This window comes from Chrysemys picta, chromosome 1 (genome assembly GCF_011386835.1).
Source record: "Chrysemys picta bellii isolate R12L10 chromosome 1, ASM1138683v2, whole genome shotgun sequence".
In the NCBI taxonomy this organism is placed as follows: Eukaryota; Metazoa; Chordata; order Testudines; family Emydidae; genus Chrysemys; species Chrysemys picta.
Window position 1 is genome coordinate 168,205,903 of NC_088791.1, and position 16,665 is coordinate 168,222,567.

Consider the following 16,665-nt stretch of genomic DNA (forward strand, 5'->3'; position numbering starts at 1 on the left):
AATTTTACTCCATGGTAAAATAAAACTAGAGTGAACTATATTGTGCCAATATTAAGCCTTCTAAAAATTGTTGGGGGACTTAGCTCATGTGATAGTTTTCCTTTGATTCTAGGGAGGGCGTTGAGAGGAAGGGATGGCTTGTAGTTGTGGCATAGGACTGGGAAGTTAGGAGCTCTGAAGTACGAAACACTTCTTCAACTTTGCCTTCACGAGAACATCATACATAAAATAAATATTTAAGAATTCACACACAATTTCTCCCTGGGAAGAGGAAGAGGGAAAGAAAGAACCACACATGAAGGGATGCTAGTCACATACATCAATACTTCTGGACGGTGGTAGGATGTGTGAGCGTTATGCTAATAACTTGAATAGAATCTAGCTTCAATTCCTGGCTCTGCCACAGACGTCCTATATGACCTCGGGAAAGTCATTTAATCTTTCTGTTCAACAGTTCTCTATTTGCTGAATGGGAATACTACTTTGTATCAATTTGGGGGTGGGATGGTGGATATTCAAAGGCCCAAAGGGGAGAGCTAAGTGCCTAATTCCCATTGATTTTCCTAACTCCTATTTGTGCTTTTGAAAATCTTCCCCCTTAGGAGCAAGCTGTTTGAGGCAGGGATTATCTTTTACTATGTGTATGTCAGGCACCTGGCATGGTGGGTCCCTGGGTACCACTAAAATAATTTTAGGAAACAGTTACCAGAAGTTTGAACCATCACTATTTTTAGAATACTCTTTAAATTGCTGTCTCACCCTATTCTTCTCAACTTTGTATAATCCTTGTTGTATTTGCATCCATGATTGGATCATGATGATAACTTAAAGTTGTATAGAAAATCTTAAATATCATAAGGGAGACATACATAGTTTCCAATCTTGTAAAACCTTTTCACACTAGTAGAAGGACACTCTTTACTTACCCATGGACAAAAATTATGTTAAGACAATTCTGCTTTTCCCTGCTACGTTTTTGATAATTTTTTTTTTAAAAGTTGATTTCAATTATGCTAATGCTTAAACACCCAATCGTGCACACAAAATCTGACTGGGAATTTCTTGCATATTTCTTAAGATTTGCTGTATAGTGCATTTTTATGCTTTTTGGAGGCTATCTGCATTATTGCTTTTACAGTAGATCCTCAGAGTTAGACACCTTGGGAATGGAGGTTGTTTGTAACTCTGAACAAAATTTTATGGTTGTTTTTTCAAATGGTTACAACTGAACATTGACTTAATATAGCTTTGAAACTTTACTATGCAGGAGAGAAATCCTGCTTTCCCTTTATTTATTTTTTTAGTGGTTTATGTTTAACAGAGTGTTGTATTTGTGCTCCACCCCCATGTTTTTTTTTGTTTTGTTTTGTCTCTGCTGTTGCCCTGATTGTGTACTTCTGTTCCAAATGGAGGTGTGTGGTTGACTGGTCAGTTTGTAACTCTGGTGTTCATAACTCTGAGGTTCTACTGTATTGTAAAATGAAACTTGTCTGTACCTTCAGACAAGTTTTGAACTACTTTTTCCTATATCTGTGCTAAGATTGAATAATTTGCTGACTGGGTGATTTGTGGACTTTGTTTATATCAGCAAGTTTTATTATTGTTGAAAACCTAAATAAAATGAAGGGGCAAATAAGTTGTTTCAAGCAGTCTCTTTGGACTCTGGAACATTTGAAGCTGAAAACTTCCAGGATCCTGATAGGCAGAATTCTTACTGAATCCAGTCAGTTAGAGACTGGTGAAAACACAGGAGTCAAGATTATCCTAGGTTGCCTATTTTTTTGATATTCACCCCTTGTCAACAGTTGGGAATAGGCCACATCCACCTTGATTGAATTGGCCTCGTTAGGACTGACCCCCCCCACTTGGTAAGACAACTCCCATCTTTTCGTGAGCTGTAATATATATACCTCCCTACTGTATTTTTCACTCCATGCATCTGATTGAAGTGGGTTTTAACCCATGAAAGCTTATGCCCAAATAAATGTGTTTAGTCTCTAATGTGCCACAAAGACTCCCTGTTGTTTTTGCTGATACAGACTAACACGGCTACCCCTCTGAAACCTATTTTTTTCTGTGATTAAAGAACAAGATTCTTCCTTTGGAGCAAAGTAGAGTGAGTGCTTCCTTCCAAGGTAGTATAGGAGTTCATACTACCTGTACTACATCTGGCTGCTTTCAAGGAGAGGAAGTAATTTTTGGAAAGGAGTATGACTCAGGCTTTTGGAATAGGATTTTGCATTGTAATGTCCATCTTGAATGAAACTGAGCAAAGGTCATGTGTTCGCACAATTGTTTATTGACCTGACAAAGGACCAATATTCATGTATCTATCACAAACTTTTAAGATTCAGAATTATCACTAATGTAATTTTGATTTTCAAAGGCTGGGCCATCTCTGATCTTAAATATAGTTTATCTGTAGATTAGATTCAGTTGTTTGTGCATATTGTATAGCGAATATTGTTTAATTATTACTAGCATGATATTTGTAAAGTGTTCTGAGATCCTGGGATGAAAAGTGTTTTTATTAACTACAAAGTATTATTTGTAGAATATATATTTGGTCTCTTTATTTTCTTGTAAGAGAAATGTTTTGGTAGTCCTCACATTATTTTGGGTAGTTGGTCATTTGCACTTTCTTGTCATATATATTATATATATTACAAATTGAAAGAAGTTTAAGATACCAGACTAATCCATCTAATTAGAACTTTACAACGTAGGTTGGCTTAGCAAGAAGGTGTCAGCTTGGAGAGTGTGCTATAATTAAGAGAATCCTTCCATTACAAGGTTTTCAGCAACAGGCAGGATCAGCCCAGCATCACCACTGGCAAGTGTACGTCAGTCTCAGCACAAGCAGTGAGTTTTTGTCACTCAGATCACAGTGATGTAACTTGATATTGGTGCTGTGGAAAATGTCCTAAAAGCAGTTTTAGACTAGCTATGTTAATTAGCTGAAATTTACCAATTCTGTTATCTTTCTAAGTAATCCAGATTTTTATACCTTTTTGCCTCTTCCCCGGGTCCACTGAAAATCTGTTTTAAATGAACTTCATGATATCAGTTAGTCTTATGTTTCTGCTCATAAGGAGAGCTGAAAGATTGATATTCTTTAAAACTACTTTTCCATTTTATGTTAAGTGTTTTTGCCATTGTATAAATGTAAATAACACAAACTGTAGTGATGAGAATAAATGGAAAGGTTTCTGTAAAAATAATTTTATGCCATTTTGTAATATGAAGTTCTTCTTCGAGAGATGTCCCTGTGGGTGCTCCACTCTAGGTGTTGGTGCGTCCCTGCGCCTTCACTCGGAGACTTTTCGTAGCAGTACTCGTACTGGCCACACATGCGCAGAGGCTGCCCCCCGCAGTGAGTCTAGGATAATAGTGCGCATGCGTGGCCAATCTCCTCAGTTCCTTCTCTACCGTCCCCGGCCTGAGACGGAGCTCAGCAGACTCGTTAGGAAATCCCTCACTTTGTTACTATTACCTGTTCTAGTAGTTGATCACATCCCAGAACAGAAGAAACAACAATTCACAGCTCTGGTTTCCGAGGGACAAACCATATCACGCACCGCTCTCCAAGCGGCCCTCGATGTAGCTAACACTGCAGCAAGGTCGACCGCCACAGCAGTGGTCATGCGATGAGGTTCATGGCTCTCTTCCTCCTTCTTCCCTCGAGAGGTCCAGAGCACCATTGAAGATCTTCCCTTCGATGGGGAAAAACTTTTTGCCTCCACCACAAACGACATGCTGCATTCGATGAAGGACGCAAGAGCAACCCTCCGGTCCCTAGGCCTCCAGCCACCTGCGACCAGAAGACGACAATATAGATATCAACCTTATCACCGACCACGCTACCCCACATTTTCACAACACTCCTATAGACCACAGGAACAACAACAGCAACAACGACGCCAAAGACCAAGATTCCAGCGTCGTCGTCCTAATTCTACAGGGGCGCTGCAACCCCCTCCAACTAATAGGCAGATTTGAAGCATTGGTCGAGGGTTTAGAAAACAGCGTTCCCACTTCAGCCGGCACACCTATCTTTGGACACCGCCTACGACCATTCTCTCATCAATGGCAGAAAATTACATCCGACAAATGGGTCATAGAGGTAGTTACAATTGGATACGCCATCCCCTTCCTCTCCCTCCCTCCCACCCACCCACCTTCCCCGTCCCTCTTCAGGGACCCATCTCACGAGCAACTACTCTTCCAAGAAGTGCAGCATCTCCTTCAACTGGGAGCAGTAGAAACTGTGCCAGAACGACACAGAGGGAAGGGTTTTTACTCCCATTATTTCTTAACAGAGAAGAAAAATGGGGGATGGCGACCAATCCTCGACCTCAGGCGGCTCAACAAATTTGTCAAAAAGCAAAAGTTCAAGATGGTCACTCTCACCACTATAATCCCAGCGCTGGAGCAGGGCGACTGGTTTTCAGCCCTCGACCTACAGGATGCCTATTTTCATGTGACTATACACCCATCCCACAGACGATTCCTACGCTTTACTCTCGGCTCCACACATTTCCAATACAGGGTTCTCCCTTACGGACTGTCCACGGCCCCCCGTGTTTTTTCCAAGATCCTAGCCGTAGTTACAGCCTACCTCAGAAAACAAGGGGTCGTAATATTTCCTTACCTAGACGATTGCCTCCTCAAAGCTTCAACGTTCGACGAAGCTCTCTGATCCATACGGCTTACCATCGATTGTTTCCTATCTTTAGGCCTGCAAGTAAACAAAAACAAATCCACATTATACCCCACCCAACATCTGGAGTTCATAGGGGCATACCTCGACTCCCGGACGGGGTTGGCATCTCTCCCACCAGGTCGCTTCAATTCTATAAGTCAACTAGCCACAAGGATTCGCAACAGTCCCCAGGTGACTGTCCGGGACTGCCTACAAATACTAGGTCACATGGCCTCGTGCACCTCCGTCGTTCAAAATGCACGTCTATATATGAGGTGCTTCCAAGCGTGGTTGGCCACGGTGTACAGACCGAATGTGCACCCTCTAAACAAGACTCTCTCCATACCTGCCCGAGTCAAAGATTCTCTACAGTGGTGGACAATTCACTCCAACCTCTGCTCTGGAGTCCCCTTTCTTCAGCAGGCTCCATCCCTCATACTGACGACCGATGCATCTCTGACAGGATGGGGTGCACACATGTCTCACCACACAGCCCAGGGGCTTTGGTCTTCAACCGAGACCTCTCTCCATATAAATGTCCTAGAACTTCGAGCCATTCGCAATGCGTGCCGTCAATTCCTACCACTGATCAAGAACCAACACGTACGCATAATGACAGACAATATTGCATGCATGTTCTACGTGAACAGGCAGGGGGGAGCTCGATCCCAGTCCCTGTGCACAGAGGCTATGAAACTCTGGAACTGGTGCATTGCGAACAACATCCGGGTATCAGCGGCCTACCTTCCTGGAGTGATGAATACCACAGCGGACGAACTAAGCAGACGTTTCCCGTGGGATCACGAATGGGAATTAAACGAGCACATAATTCGTGACGTATTCCGCATTTGGGGCTACCCAGTAATAGACCTCTTTGCAACTGCAAAAAACAAGAAATGTCCCAATTTTTGCTCCAGAGCAGGGCTAGGCAAACATTCCCTGGGAGACGCATTCATGATCCCATGGCACCAAAACTTACTGTATGCGTTTCCCCCGATACCGGTTCTGAACAGGGTCCTGATAAAAATACGAACAGATGGAGCCAAAGTGATCCTAATTGCCCCATCATGGCCCAGACAGCCCTGGTTTCCGTTTCTCACCAAAATGTCCATTCGACCACCAATCCCCTTGCCTCTCATTCCGAACCTCCTATCACAACAACACGGCCGTTTTCTCCACCCCAACTTATCCATGCTCCACCTCAAAGCATGGTTCCTACATGGTTCTCCCAAAATGAACTAGATTGTTCTGAACAAGTTCAAAGAGTGCTCCTGCATAGCAGAACACAATCTACTCGCACCACCTATCTATGTAAGTGGAAACGATTCACACACTGATGTTCAACTAAACAACTTAGTCCCACGTCAGCACCTCTTCCGCTCATACTTGACTACCTATTGGACCTTAAGCAATCCGGCCTTTCTTCCAGTTCCATCAGGGTCCATTTAGCTGCTATTACAACTTTTCATGACAAAATTGATGGTACTTCCGTATTTGCTCATCCTATCACCAAGCGCTTCCTCAAGGGACTCCAAACCCTATACCCAGACATAAAACCACCCACCACCCCGTGGGACCTTCATCTAGTTCTCTCTTGCCTAACCCAACAACCATTTGAACCCCTAGTCACGTGTTCCCTTTTACACCTTTCGATGAAAACAGCATTTTTAGTGGCAATTACCTCCGCCAGGCGGGCAGGAGAAATAGCAGCTCTTATGGCAGACCCACCATATACAATATTTTTCAAAGACAAGGTTACCCTCAGGTTACACCCCAATTTTCTTCCTAAAGTACACTCCTCGTTCCACATTAATGAGCCGATTCACTTACCAATCTTTTTCCCGAAGCCACATGCGAACTCGTTCGAAGCCTCAATGCATACACTAGATGTACGCAGGGCCTTGTCCTTCTATTTGGATAGAACCAAACCTTTTAGAAATTCTTCCAGACTTTTTGTTTCCATCGCGGAGCGTTCCAGAGGTACACCTATTTCTACCCAGAGACTTTCGAACTGGATTTCTCAGTGCATTCGGTTGTGCTATCAGATGAAGAAAGTTACACCTCCAGACAGCATCAGAACACACTCCACTAGATCTATGGCTGCCTCTGTAGCATTCTTATGCAAAGTTCCCCTGGCTGATATCTGTAAAGCAGCTACCTGGTCCTCTGAGCACACTTTTGTTAAACACTATGCGCTTACTCCAGGCCCTCTATCTGATATACGTTTGGGCAGGGCTGTACTATCAACAGCGTTCCTATCAGATCCAAAGACCCTACCTCCTTAAGATACACGGCTTTTAAGTCACCTAGAATGGAGCACCCACAGGGACATCTCTCGAAGAAGAAGAGGAGGTTACTCACCCTGTGCAGTAACTGACGTTCTTCAAGATGAGTGTCCCTGTGGGTGCTCCACTACCCACCCTCCTCCCCTCTACTTCGGAGTTGGGGTAGCCTCCGTTGTAGAGAAGGAACTGAGGAGATTGGCCACGCATGCGCACTATTATCCTAGACTCACTGCGGGGGGCAGCCTCTGCGCATGTGTGGCCAGTACGAGTACTGCTACGAAAAGTCTCCGAGTGAAGGCGCAGGGACGCACCAACACCTAGAGTGGAGCACCCACAGGGACACTCATCTCGAAGAACGTCAGTTACTGCACAGGGTGAGTAACCTCCTCTTCTTCTTCGAGTGATTGTTCATGTCCATTCCAAGCAGGTGTGTGCGCGCTGCATGCACGCCAGCCGGAAGATTTTACTATAGCAGCGTCCATAGGGTCGGCTTCGGTGCCCTCTGGAGTGGCGCCTTCATGGCGCTGTATATAGGGGCCAGCCGACCCTGCCAACCTCAGTTCCTTCTTACCGCCGGTGACGGCTAGCTGGAACTTCGCTTGCTCTTCAGCAATCGTAGCAGTGTTCCATTGTTGTTGTTGTAAATAGTTAGTTTGTTGTTAAGTGTTAGCTTAGTTAGTTATTACTTGGGGGGTTTTCCCCAACTTTTCGTCGCCCCACTGGGGCATGCCTGGGTCCCCAGGGTTCAAACTCTGCCGGGACTGCAGGAAATTCATGCCGAAGAGTGACCCGCACTCTTCGCGCTTGAGGTGCCTAGGCGAGAGCCACCAAAAAGACAGGTGCAGTATCTGCAGGGCTTTTCGCCCCAGGACTCTCAAAGATAGAGAGCAGAGACTTAAAGTCCTCCTAACGGAGGCGGCCCTGCGGCCGCAATCAGATCCCGGGCCTACTGAGACGGCACCGAGCACTTCATCCTCGGTGCGCAGTGCTCCGGTGCCGGAGATGAGTCGTGAGGCCAAGGCCACCAAACCCCGGCACCGGAGAGAGTCGGCGCACAAGAAACCATCCTCTGTGAGACACTGTTCCCCATCGCCAGTGCCGGTTAAAAAGAACAGGCCGGTGAGGGATCGTTCTCCACACTGGGACTCTAAGGGGCCGGTGCCGTCCACGTCTACTACAGGACAATTCGTGCCACAGACCCATCCGGCCATCCCGTTGACTCACCCCGGAGAGGGTACGGTCAAGTCCGGAAAGGCCTAGATCCCCGGACACGATGGAGGAAGTGCGCCTCCCATCGACGCCGGAGGTGTTCGAGGCCACCTCAGACCTCTTGAACCTCCCGGTGCCGGCGTCGCCGCACCGGTGCAGAGAACCTCTGGCTACTGCTCAGCCCCATTATCAATCTAGGGGTAAACTAGCATTGCTCTCGCCGTGCTCCCCGCGCTGCGCCACTCTAGCGGCACCGGTGCAGACAGCACCCTGTACGGCGACAGTGGGTACCGTGCCTTCTATGTCCTCCTACTTGGAAACTTCGGACTCAGAGGCGGACTCATACCGCTCTAACAGATCCTCGAGTACGAGTGCCCAGCCATACCCACCACAGTGGCAGCAGCAGCAGTGGCAACCGCCTCCCCAGTGGCCGTTCTGGATGCCATGGGTCTACCACCAGTCAGTGGGTCAGGCGTACGGACCCCGCTCACGAGCCACATCTGTCTCTTTGACGTCCACGGTACCGCCGCTAATGCCACCACCACCGGCACTGCCGTCTGACAGGAGTGTGCCACAAAGGGACACGGCACCGCCTAACCAGACAATGGCACCGACGGGGACCTTGCTCCCAGCACCGCAGGCACCGCCCAGCACGTCTCGTCGCTCGGTGTCAACCCCGGTACCGGCCGCAGTGCCGCATCCTGAGTCTGCACCGGCCGCGCAGCCTGAGTACCATGTGCTGCAGGCCCTCGTAGAGGGAGAGGGGGTAGATGAAGGCCCTCTTCAAGGGATCTCTTCCTCCTCATCTCCGGACGAGGCAGTAGCGGGAACTTCAACGGCACCGGCCCTGGAGGACAATAGGATCCTCCAACAACTGCTTACTCGAGCAGCCCAAAGCCTCTTGATCCAGACTGAGGAGATCGAGGTGGACACGGATCTGGTGATTGATATCCTGACCCCGTCAGGCCCATCCAGGGTAGCCCTACCTCTCCATAAAGACCATTACAGACAAATCCCGCACCTTGTGGCAAACCCCTGCCTCATTGGCCCCTACGGCCAAAAGGACTGAGAGGTGATATTTCGTTCCAACCAAGGGCTATGAACATCTTTATACACACCCTCCACCGGACTCCCTAGTGGTGGATGCCGTCAACCAGAGGGAACGCCAGGGTTTTCAGGGGGCTACGCCTAAAAATAGAGAGACCAAAAAGTTGGACCTGTTCGGGCGCAAGGTTTATTCAACGGGGGCCCTGCAGATGCGCATTGCCAATCAGCAAGCAATAGTGAGCCGGTTTGGACACAACACGTGCTCGGCTTTGTCTAGGTTCACGGACCTCCTTCCGCAGGAGTTGCGAACTGAGTTTTCAGCCCTGGTTGAGGAGGGAAGATTGATTACCCGGGCTTCCCTACAGGCGACCCTGGACGCGGCCGATTCAGCTTCACGCACGTTGGCGACTGGTCCGGTCATGAGGCGTGGAGCCTGGCTTCAAGAGTCCGGCCTCCCTCACGAGGTCCAACAAACGATCCAGGACCTCCCTTTCGAAGGGCTCACTCTCTTCTCAGAGAAAACTGATAAGAGGCTTCATAGCCTAAAGGACTCACGGACCACTCTCCATTCACTAGGCCTCCATACCCCTGTCACTCAGCGTAGACAGTTTAGGCCACCGCAGGCCCCTCGGCCGTACCAACCTCAAAATCGAGGGGATGCCTTGCTCAGAAAGCCAAGGACGGGCAGGAGGAGGCAACAGCAGTAGTCCTTCGGCCAGTCTTCTACCCAACCAAGGCCTACCCAGGGGCCTAGACCACCATTTTGATGGCCCAATCGAGGACGACCTACCGGTCAGAACTCTGGATCCTACCAAACTTACCTTTTCGTCACGTCTGTCCCCCTTCTATCATGCGTGGGCCCGGATCACGTCCAATGCTTGGGTGCTTCGCACGGTAAAGGAGGGATATTCTGTCCAGTTTTCCACCCTCCCGCCCCACCAACCCCCGTCCCCGTCCCTCTTCAGGGACCCTTCTCACTAGCAACTTCTACTTCAAGAAGTTCAGTCCCTCCTTGCATCAAGGGCAATAGAGGAGGCTCCTCAGGAGCTACAGGGCAAGGGCTTCTATTCTCGGTATTTCCTAATACCGAAAGTGAAAGGGGGCCTCAGACCCATTCTAGACTTGCGCGGTCTCAACAAATTTGTGAAGAAGCTCAAGTTCTTCGAGTGATTGTTCATGTGCATTCCAAGCAGGTGTGTGCACGCCGCGTGCACGCCAGCCGGAAGATTTTACCATAGCAGCGTCCATAGGGTCGGCTCCGGCGCCCCCTGGAGTGGCGCTGTATAGAGGGGCCAGCCAACCCCCCACCGCCTCAGTTCCTTCTTACCGCCGGTGACGGCTAGCTGGAACTTCTCTTGCTCTTTAGCAATCGTGGCAGTGTTCTATAGTTCTTGTACATAGTTTATTAGTTAGTGGTTAGTGTTAGTGTTAGATAGTTAGGAATCAGTTGGGGGGGGTTTCCGCAACTTTTCGTTGCCCCGCTGGGGCATGCCCGGGTCCCCAGGGTTCAAACTCTGTCGGGACTGCGGGAAGTTTATGCCGAAAAGTGATCCGCACTCTTCGTACTTACGGTGCCTCGGGGAGGCCCATCAAAGGGACAGGTGTCCTATCTGCAGGGCTTTTCGCCCCAGGACTCTCAAGGATAGAGAGCAGAGACTTAAAGTCCTCCTAATGGAGGCAGCACTCCGGCCGCAATCGGATCCCGGACCTTCAGAGCCGGCACCCAGCACTTCATCCTCAGTGCGCAGTGCCCCGGCACCGGAGATAGGTCGTGAGGCCGAGGCCCCAAAACCCCGGCACCAGAGAGAGTCAGCGCATAAGAAATCGTCTTCGACAAGACGCCGCTCTCCTTCGCCGGTGCCGGCTAAAAAGAACAGGCCACGGACCAAATAATCTCCCCACCAGGACTCTAAAGCTCGGGTGCAGTCCACGGTTGTTACGGGGCAACCCGCGCCACAGACCCATCCGGCCATCCCGTTGACTCCCGCCCCGGAGAGGGCAAGGTCGAGACCGGAACAGCATAGATCCCCGGACATGATGGAGGAGGTCCGCCTCCCATCGACGCCGGAGGTGTTCGAGGCCGCCTCAGACCTCTTGAACCTTCCGGTGCCGGCGTCGCCGCAGCGGTGCAGAGAACCTCCGGCTGCCTCCAGGCCCCAGTATCACTCTAAGGGTAAACTGGCGATGCGCTCACCGCACTCTCCACGTGGCGCCACGGTAGCGGCACTGGCGTGAGCACCCCGGCCGGCGACTGTGGGTACCGCTCCTCCGATGTCCTCCTATTCAGAGACTTCTGATCGAGGAGCAGATCGTCCTCGCGTAGGAGTGCCCAACCGTACCCGCCACAGTGGCATCAGCAGCAGGAGTGGCAACCACCTCCACAGTGGCCGTTCTGTATGCCATGGGCCTACCATCAGTCAGTGGGTCAGGCGTACGGTCCCCGCTCACGAACTGCTTCCTTCTCCTCAGCGTCTGCGGCACTGCCGCTAATGCCACCGCCACCAGCACCGCCATCCGACAGGAGTGTGCCACAAGGCATTACGGCACCCCCAAGTCAAACAACGGCACCGACAGGGGCTTTGCTTCCTTCAGTGCAGGCACTGCCCAGCACTCCTTGGCGTTTGGTGACGACCCCGGTACCAGCCGCGGTGCCGCATCTTGAGCCCGCACCGGCCACGCAGCCGGAGTACCGTGTGCCGCAGGCCCTTACAGAGGGAGACGTGGTAGATGAAGGGCAGCTACTTGGGACATCTTCCTCTTCATCTCCGGATGAGGCAGTAGTGGGAACTTCTGCTGCTCCGGCTTTAGAGGATAATAGACTCCTCCAACAGCTCCTTACTCGAGCGGCCCAGAGCCTCTCAATACAGACGGAACAGATTGAGGTGGCACCGATCCCGTAATTGATATCCTGACCCCGTCAGGCCCATCTAGGGTAGCCCTCCCCCTCATAAAAACCATTGCTGACACAACCCGTACCTTGTGGCAAACTCCAGCCTCATTGGCCCCTACAGCCAAAAAGACTGAGCGGCGGTATTTTGTCCCAACCAAGGGCTATGAACATCTTTACACGCACCCCCCGCCAGACTCCCTAGTGGTGGATGCGGCCAACCAGAGGGAGTGACAGGGTTTTCAGGGGGCTGCACCTAAAAATAGAAAGGCTAAAAAGTTGGACCTCTTCGGACGCAAGGTCTATTCAACGGGGGGCCTACAGTTGCGTATTGCCAATCAGCAGGCCATAGTGTGCCGGTATGTACACAACACGTGCTCGGCTTTGTCTAGGTTTACGGACCTTCTCCCGCAGGATTCACGAACCGAGTTCTCGGCCCTTGTCGAGGAGGGCAGATTAATTACTCGAACTTCCCTTCAGGCAGCCTTGGATGCAGCGATTCGGCCTCGCGCACGTTGGCTACAGGTCTGGTCATGAGGCGCAGAGCCTGGCTTCAAGTTTCCGGCCTTCCTCATGAAGTTCAACAAACTATACAGGACTTACCCTTTGAAGGGCCCACGCTTTTCTCAGAAAAGACGGACAAACGGCTCCATAGCCTAAAGGACTCGCGGACCACCCTCCATTCTTTAGGACTACACACCCCTGTTACTCAGCATAGGCAGTTTAGGCCGTCGCAGGCCCCGCATCCGTATTAACCTCAAAATCGAGGTGATGCCTTGCGCAGAAGACCACGGACTGGCAGGAGGAGGCAACAACAGCAGCCCTTCGGACAGTCTTTTACCCAACCAAGGCCTCCGCAGGGGCCTAGACCACCATTTTGAGGGTTCGGTCGAGGACGGCCTACCGGACAGATCTCTGGCTCCTCCCAACCTTACCTTTTCATCACGTCTGTCCCCATTCTATCGTGCGTGGGCCCGGATCACGTCAGCCGCTTGGGTGCTTCGCACGGTAGAGGAGGGATATTCTATCCAGTTTTCCTCCCTCCCGCCCCACCAGCCCCCCTTCCCGTCCCTCTTCAGGGACCCCTCTCATGAGCAACTTCACCTTCAAGAAGTTCAGTCCCTCCTTACAGCAGGGGCAGTGGAGGAGGTGCCTCAAGAACTACGGGGCAAGGGCTTCTATTCTCAATATTTCCTAATACCGAAAGTGAAAGGGGGCCTCAGACCTATTCTGGACTTACGGCGTCTCAACAAGTTTTTCAAGAAGCTCAAGTTCCTCATGGTCTCCCTGTCCTCCATCATTCCTTCCCTGGATCCAGGAGACTGGTATGCCACCCTCGACTTAAAGGATGCATATTTCCATATCGCGATAATCCCTCACCACAGGCGTTTCCTCAGCTTTCTCGTCGGCAACGTGCATCTACAGTTCACGGTTCTACCCTTCCGTCTATCAGCAGCCCCAAGGGTCTTCACGAAGTGCATGGCAGTTGTGGCAGCCTTCCTCGGCAGGCAAGGGATCCAGGTATTCCCTTACCTGGTCGATTGGCTCATCAAGGGCAGGACCAAGGCACTCGTGGAGGCTCAGGTGGTCTTCATGAGGCACACCTTCAGCTCCCTCGGCCTCTTACTCAACGAGGCCAAGTCCACTCTTTCTCCAACACAAAGAATCGAATTCATAGGAGCACTTCTGGACTCGACACAAGCCAGAGCATATCTCCCAGAGGCCAGATTCCGAACTTTGTCCAACATCATTCTCGGCCTCCAAAGTTACCCTACCACCAGAGTAAGAAGCTGCCTCAAATTACTAGGACACATGGCAGCATGTACCTATGTCGTCAGACACACCAGGCTCAGACTGTGCCCTCTCCAATCTTGGTTGGCAGGGGTTTATCGGCCAGTCAGGGACTCCCTAGACTCAGTGGTGACGTTACCTCGTCCGGTGTTGGACTCCCTCCAATGGTGGCTTGACCCACGGGTGGTCTGCGCGGGGGTCCCTTTCCTCGAACCAGAGCCCTCCCTGACCCTGGTAACGGACGCGTCGGATAAGGGATGGGGAGCACATCTGGGCCGCCTCCGGACCCAAGGTCTTTGGTCGAGGGAGGATCTTTTATTGCACATCAATGTCAGGGAATTACGAGCGGTACGCCTCGCATGCATGGCATTCAAGTGCCAGCTCGCGGGCAAGTGCGTTTCTGTCCTCACAGACCATACTCCAACGATGTTTTATATCAACAAACAGGGTGGTGCTCGCTCCTCTCTCCTTTGCCAGGAGGCCCAGGCATTATGGGACTTTTGCGTACAGAACGTAATTCACCTGATAGCATCCTACCTCCCCGGCACGCACAACGCGCTCGCGGACACTCTCAGCCGCTCGTTCCAGGGTCACGAGTGGTCTATCTGCTGGGATGTAGTTCTCTCAATTTTCCGACTCTGGGGTCATCCCCAGGTGGACTTGTTTGCTTCCAACGAGAACAGGAAGTGTCGTCAATTCTGCTCCCTCATGGGACGCAGTCAGGGATCCCTATCAGATGCGTTTCTCCTCTCTTGGGCAGACGGGCTTCTTTACGCCTTCCCCCCCGATTCCCTTGATTCACAAGGTGATTCTCCAGGCCCGCAGAGATCACACTCGACTCATCCTCATAGTTTCTGCGAGGCCGCGCCAGCATTGGTACGCGTCTCTCCTACACATGTCTACGAGGGTTCCACTAAGGTTGCCCCTACTACCGAACTTGATCACGCAGGATCGCAGTCGCCTCCTTCACCCAAACCTGGAGTCACTCCACCTTACAGCTTGGATGCTCCATGGCTAAACCCACTGGAATTACAATGCTCCCATCAGGTCAGACAGGTCCTGTTGGGCAGCAGAAAGCCCTCGACAAGGTCTATGTATTTGGCCAAGTGGAACTGCTTCTCCCTCTAGGTTACACAACGCGGTCAGGCCCACTTGCTCGCCCCGATCCCTGTCATCTTGGACTATTGGCTACACCTGAGACACCTGGGACTAACTCTCTCATCGATTCGAGTACACCTTGCTGCAATCTCTGTATTCCACCCTGGACACGGGGGGACCTCAGTGTTTGCAAACCCACTTGTTGGACGATTCCTTAAGGGTCTTGACAGATTGTTCCCACATATCCGTCAACCTGTCCCTGCTTAGGACCTCAGTTTGGTCCTGTCTGTCCTCACGGGGCCCCCATTCGAGCCGCTGGCTTCATGCTCGCTGTTATACCTCTCATATAAGGTCATGTTCTTGGTGGCTATCACATCAGCACGGAGAGTATCGGAACTCAGAGCTCTGACATCCGAGCCTCCATACACAGTCTTTCACAAGGACAAGGTCCAACTCAGGCCGCACTCTGCATTCCTACCTAAGGTGGTTTCCCCGTTTCACATGGGTCAAGACATTTTTCTCCTTGTGTTTTATCCCAAACCGCACTCCTCGGCTAAGGAGCGCAGGCTGTATTCTCTGGATGTTCGCAGGGCTCTCGCGTTCTATATAGAAAGGACAAGACTCATCAGGAAGTCGACCCAACTTTTCGTCGCTGTGGCTGACAGTAGGAATAGGCTCCCAGTCACTTCACAGAGGATCTTGGCTTGGATCAGAACCTGCATCCAGGAGTGCTACAGTCGAGCCAATGTACCAGCCCCACCTATCACGGCCCATTCCACAAGAGCGCAAGCCTCTTCAGCTGCATTCCTGGCCCACATCCCAACACAGGAAATTTGTAGAGCGGCCACCTGGTCCTCAATCCACACCTTTACGGCTCACTACGCCATTACGCACCACGCTAGGGAGGATGCTGCATTTGGCCGCGCAGTCCTCCAGTCTGCAGTGACCTCCGACCCCACCACCTAGACTTGGGCTTGTGAGTCACCTGCTTGGAATGCACATGAACAATCACTCGAAGAAGAAGAAACGGTTACTCACCTCCTCGTAACTGTTGTTCTTCGAGATGTGTTGTTCATGTCCATTCCAATACCCACCCTCCTACCCCTCTGTCGGAGTATCAGCAAGAAGGAACTGAGGCGGTGGGGGGTCGGCTGACCCCTATATACAGCCCCATAAAGGCGCCACTCCAGGGGGTGCCGGAGCCGACCATACGGACGCTGCTATGGTAAAATCTTCCAGCTGGCGTGCACGCGGCGCGCACACACCCACTTGGAATGGACATGAGCAACACATCTCGAAGAACAACAGTTACGAGGAGGTGAGTAACCGTTTCTTCCGCATGCTCTCCCTGTCCTTCATCATTCCTTCCATGGATCCAGGAAACTGTATGCCGCCCTCGACTTAAAGGACGCATACTTTCATATTGCGATAATCCCTCGGCACAGGCATTACCTCAGGTTTCTCGTGGGCAACACTCATCTACAATTTACGGTTCTGCCCTTTGGTCTGTCAGCAGCCCTAAGGGTCTTCACGAAATGCATGGCAGTCGTGGCTGCCTTCCTACGCAGGCACGGGATCCAGGTGTTTCCCTACCTGGATGATTGGCTCATCAAGGGCAGGTCCAGAGCGCAAGTGGAGGCTCAGGT

The 16,665-nt window shown here is 50.9% G+C and overlaps 1 long non-coding RNA gene across 1 annotated transcript; it reads right to left on the reverse strand.

Moving 5' to 3' along the window:
• Positions 1-3,745: 3,745 nt before the first annotated feature.
• LOC135976945 (uncharacterized) lies at positions 3,746-4,728 on the reverse strand. The gene is made up of 2 exons (XR_010594219.1): positions 4,652-4,728; positions 3,746-3,811 (listed from the first exon to the last, which is right to left on the reverse strand). It is a non-coding gene; the product is annotated as an uncharacterized LOC135976945 (long non-coding RNA).
• Between the last annotated feature and the right edge of the window lie 11,937 nt (positions 4,729-16,665).